Source organism: Amphiprion ocellaris, chromosome 2 (genome assembly GCF_022539595.1).
Source record: "Amphiprion ocellaris isolate individual 3 ecotype Okinawa chromosome 2, ASM2253959v1, whole genome shotgun sequence".
NCBI classification, from domain to species: Eukaryota; Metazoa; Chordata; class Actinopteri; family Pomacentridae; genus Amphiprion; species Amphiprion ocellaris.
The window spans coordinates 8,654,153-8,660,152 of record NC_072767.1 but is presented as its reverse complement, the minus strand read 5'-3'; positions in this window follow the sequence as shown (position 1 = coordinate 8,660,152).

Sequence of the window (6,000 nt, the reverse complement as noted above, 5' to 3'; positions counted from 1 at the left end):
TTGAAGTTTTCAAATGAACTGTAAGTCATGTTGATAGAAGCATGAGAAGTGTTGAGTTTAAAAAGCAATTCAGATTATTTTCTATAGAGATCATGTTCATTTAAAGGTAAATAAGTACACTGAAGCGTAACGATTATGCGCTTTTTTTCTTCTAAAATATCTCATATCATATGAAAAGAAATCTGTAATCTAGTGAGCAAAGAAACAGGACAATTAAATGTGGTCTGTTAAATATTAGATCTCTCTCGTCTAAATCTCTGTTAGTAAATGATTTGATAACTGATAACCAGATTGATTTGTTCTGTTTGACTGAAACCTGGTTGCAGCAGGAAGAATATGTTAGTCTAAATGAATCAACTCCGACTAGTCATACTAACTGTCATGTTCCTCGAATCACAGGCCGAGGAGGAGGAGTGGCAGCAATTTACCTCTCTAGCTTAAAAATGAACCAGAGACCTAAACCTAGTTACAGTTCATTTGAAAATCTTACTCTCAGTCTCTCTCATCCAGATTTAAAAGCTCAGAAACCAGTTTTATTTGTTGTTGTATATCGTCCTCCTGCTCCTTACTCTGAGTTTTTATCTCAATTCTCAGACTTTTTATCTGATTTAGTGCTCAGCTCAGATAAAGTCATTATTGTGGGTGACTTTAACATTCATGTTGACGTGGACAGTGACAGCCTTACGACTGCTTTTAATTCAATATTAGACTCAATTGGGTTTTCTCAACATGTAAATAAACCAACTCATAGTTTTAATCACACCCTTGACCTCGTTCTGACTTATGGCATAGAAATCAAACAGTTAACAGTATTTCCCCGGAACCCTCTTCTTTCTGACCATTTTATGATAACATTTCAATTTACAACAATAGATTGTATAGGAGTTAAGAATAAATATCATTACAGTAGATGTCTGTCTGACAATTCGGTGACTAAATTTAAGGAAATAATACCTTCTCTATTTAGTCCAACACCACTTACTGATATAATGGAAGGGAAATATTATAATTTTACCCCCACAGAAATGGATTATGTTGTTAATAATGCTGCAGCCTCACTGCGTACAACACTTGATAGTGTTGCACCTGTAAAAAAGAAAGTTCTATCTCAGAGAGGACCTGCTCCTTGGTATAATTCCCAGCTGCGGACTTTAAAGCAGGCGTCCCGAAAGCTGGAAAGGAAGTGGTATTCCACTAATTTAGAGGAAGTTTATGTAGCTTGGAAAAAAAGTCTAGTAATTTATAAAAAAGCTCTTCGTAATGCCAGGACAACATATTATTCATCTTTAATAGAGGAAAACAAGAACAACCCCAGGTTTCTCTTCAGCACTGTAGCCAGGCTGACAAAGAGTCAGAGCTCTGTTGAAACTTGTATTCCTTTAGCTTTGAGCAGTAACAACTTCATGAGCTTCTTTACAAATAAAATTATTACGATTAGAGAAAAAATTAATCTGGCCCTTCCTGCAAATGTCACAGATGTATCATCGAGTACAGATGCTTTAGAATTGGCTGTAAGACCAGATGGATATTTAGAATTTTTCACCCCCATACATCTCTCTGAACTCATTTCAATAGTTTCTACATCCAAACCATCAACATGTCTTTTAGATCCTATCCCAACTAGACTGTTCAAGGAGGCTTTACCTTTAATTAATTCCTCAATGTTAGATCTGATTAATCTCTCTCTAATAACAGGTTATGTACCACAGGCTTTTAAGGTTGCTGTAATCAAACCTTTACTTAAAAAGCCCACTCTAGATCCACATGTTTTAGCCAACTATAAACCAATTTCCAACCTCCCATTTCTCTCTAAAATTCTGGAAAGAACAGTTGCAAATCAATTATATGAACATTTACAAAGGAATAGCTTGTTTGAAGAGTTTCAGTCAGGCTTCAGAGTGCATCATAGCACAGAAACAGCTCTGGTGAAAGTTACTAATGACCTTCTCATAGCGTCAGATAATGGACTGGTCTCTATACTTATTTTATTGGACCTTAGTGCAGCATTCGATACAATCGACCACAAACTTTTATTACAGCGACTAGAACATTCTATTGGCATTAAAGGGACAGCACTGGACTGGTTTAAATCCTACTTATCAGACAGGTTCCAGTTTGTGCATGTCAGCAATTACTCTTCTGAGCATACTAGGGTCATCAAAGGAAAAGGGGGCTACTTTAATGAATCTAAATTATAAAACATATTCTGCTTTCTTTAACACGTTTTTGTTTCCTCCATAAATCCATATGTCATAGTTCATAGTTTTGATGCCTTCAGTATTAAACTATAATGTAGAAAATAATTACAATAAATAAAAAACACTGAATAAGAACGTGATGCCAAACTTTGGGCTGGTACTGTATGTATATAAGAAAAGGTCATACATGTCAAGTTTCAGCTTGTCAACCATGAAGTAGATGTTCAGTATGTTCAGTGTCAAATGAAGCTTTGATAAAGATGTTCAGTAAACCTTGTCCTGGCCACAAGATTCAAATCATATGCACTTTAAAGACTTTATGGTTTTGTAAAGTGAACAGAAACTTCAGATCACCTCGAGACCAGCTCTGTTTGTTTCAGCTACTCTGTATGTTGTTTACAAAGAATCCAAAAGGGGACTGAACAACATGGATTCAGTTCCCTTTTTTCCTTTTCGCAAATGTGTAATAATAATATTGAGTAATTCAGTGAGTGTGGTAGTCTGATGAAAATACACCACAATAGTTGCGTCAGATTATAATAGATTGTAATATATATAAGTCGCTGAATCAGTCTGGAAACAAGCCGACACTTGAGTAACAGAGAAACACACACACACATATACATATATATACGTATATATATATATATATATATATATATATATATATATATATATATATATATGTATATATATGTGTGTGTATATATATATATATGTATATATATATATATGTATATATACATATATACGTATATATATGTATATATGTGTGTGTATATATATATATATATATATACACACACACACGCACGCACACACACACATATATGCCACCCCCTAAAATGTACCTGCCACCCCTTTGCCACCCTATTAATTTGTCTAGATCCACCACTGGTTGGTTTTCACGTTGACAGTTTTGGCAAGCAGCTCACTGACAGCATGTGATGTGTCAGTCAGCAGATTTTGACAGCCAGCGCACGCGGTACGCCCAGTAGAGCTGCCAGGCCAACCACGCCCAACTCTAAAATCTTAGTCTGACAGGACTATAAACTGCATTCTAAATTTCAATAAAGAGAGTCATGTGCAGTTGACCTGTTGTATTTTTAGTTATGTGTGTGTGAAGAACTGACACAAGAATGTCACAGCCAGCCTAGCTGTTATATTGTCTGTATGTACATGCGTGTGTGTGTGTGTCTGTGTGTGTGACAGAGAGAGAGAGAGCCAGAATAGCCGTTGGATTGCGTGTGTGTTTGTGGTGGTGGCATACACATGAGTGTTTCATTCACCTACAGACTAGCATTGTATTTGCAATAGATCAAATTGGCCAAAAGTCTGTCAGTCATTTGTGCATGATGGGGCCACATTATGATGCCACCATGGCTGAAAACTCGCTCAACTGGAGCACTGGTAGTAGGAACTGCTAAGACCCTGATGGCAACTCGAAATAGTGAAGGAAGAGTCTTGATATGCATTGGCCAGAATGACAGCACACTCTGTCCTTCACACAAGTTGTGATAGTGACTTAGCTGTAATGCTGCAGTGGTGCCTGCATCCTGCTTCTGTCTCTTACGGCAGTGGTTCCCAACCACCGGGTCGCGGGCCGGTACTGGTCCATGGGTCATTTGGTACCGGGCCGCACAGAGAGAATAAAAACTGTCTATTTTATATTTTATTTCTGGCAGAGTCTGCAGGGTGTTCTATTTTGAAAAATGACTAGATCGTTTTCCTGTCGCTTCAGTCTGTGCTCGTTTCCCGCACTTGGGTTAGGGTTAGAAGACGAGACTTCTGCTGACACAGAAGAAAAAGGAAGTAAATATTTAGCAATAAAAAGTAATTTTATTTGTTTAGGACTCTTAAAAAAAACAAAAACCAAACATCATTATTACTCAGCCAAGGAATGCGGCAGAGTAATGTGGTGATCGGCGTACGTTTGTCTGTCTTTGTGTCTGTTTGACTGTCTGTTTGCAACATTACTCAAAAACGGACTAACGCATTTGGATGAAGTATTCAGGGAAGGTCAGAAATGACACAAGGATCAAGTGATTAGATTTTGGCAGTGATGCGGCTTATAGTCTGGATCCACGGATTTGTTAAAGATTTCTGTATCATTGCCAGATAGCGGCATGGCGTCACCGTAACCATGACAACAAGTGAACACTACGGCAGTTGCCTGCTGATGATCACATGATTGCGATCCTACTAGAAATCCACCGCTGTGGACTTATAGACTGGTTTGTATACTTTTGTCAGATTCAAATTATTTCTATGACCATCGTGGGTTTTTCTTTCATTAACTGAGGGGTACCAACAATTTTGTCCACGTGTGTATATTCAACATTTTAAGACTTTTTGTAAACTCAAGCACTTTCAGTGTCTTGAAAAGTGGTCTACTATGGGATGGCTATACCATTTGCAGGTACCAGGACTGTCATAGCTAACGTTAAAGCTATGTGTCCACAGGATTCGTCCATTTCTAGCATCTCATTCACTGTCTATGTGAAACGCACTAAACTGGCCGTTGTCAAACTAAAATGAGGATTCAGCAGCTTGTTTCTCGCCTCAAATGCTTTCAGAAATGTTTTTTGCTGAACAGTTTTGGTAATAAAAGAGAAAACAGCCGTGAGAAAAAACGGTCCTGTGGACACGTAACTTTAGCTCTGGTGCTAACAGCAACATGTTTTGCACTGAGGTGATAACGCCGGCTTGAAGTGCTGCAGTGATCAGAAAACTCTTTGTTGCACAATTTGCACACAACCACACTTTTATCTTAGCTGCCATCAGGAAGATTTTCAAAAGAAAACCTTCCACTCAACAATCTCAGTGCAGTCTCATCTTCCTTCACTGTTCACTGTGCGTTCTGTGCATCTTCTTCAGAGCTGGAAAACAGACTTTAGGTTCATTACCGCCACCTACTGGGCTGGAGTGTTCATCAGTGTTACCAGTATGACAGAAATTAGAGAACTGAGAAAGGTGTTATTAAATGCATTTTTTTAAAGTGTTATTTTTTCGTTGAAGTCCCAGCCCTAGTATTTACATAATTCATGACAGTATATCAGCAATTAAAGATCCGCTATATTTAGTGGAGGGTTCAGAAAGTCCATGCAGTTCAATTAATAGACAAATTAAGAGTCCATTGTGCATTTTAAAGATAGTAGGACACTAAATAAATCATTTTACGGCAATTTTGCTGTATTTTTACAGTAATTCATTACAGTCTGGTTCTTCAAAGTGTCAACAAATTTCTTCATTTAATGGAGGGTTCCGAAAGTCTATTAAATTCAATTAAGAGGCAAATTAAGAGTTCATAATGCACTAATTAATGTATTTTACAGCATTGTTACTGACTCATTTTCCTTTCAAATTTAGTTTCTGCTCAGTTTAATCACATAATTCCCCCCAAAATAAGCAGCATGCCATTTGCAACTCATCTCTTGTAGTTTCTGTTGATCAGTGAATTCAGATGGTCAGTCAGTGTCTCTTTATGTCCTCTTCCTCCTCAGCTTCACTGATTCTAGAATAGTTTCCAACTCTGCCTCATACTGTCACATTCTTGTATCTCTTTCCTTTTCTTTGCTCAGCTCTTGGTGGTTCTGAGCTCATGAAGTTTGCAGGTTTCCTCCTGGTGGAGCTCCAGCCCCCTTCCCCCTCTTTCACACGTTTTCAGGGAGATCACGAAGAAGCCCCACCCTCCGGTCCAGGACTGAGGCACAAGAGAACAACAATTAGTACAGGCGTATTTCTAGGAGCTAGACAGAACAACGATCAAACACTGACTTAGACTGTTCAATGGTCCAGCGAT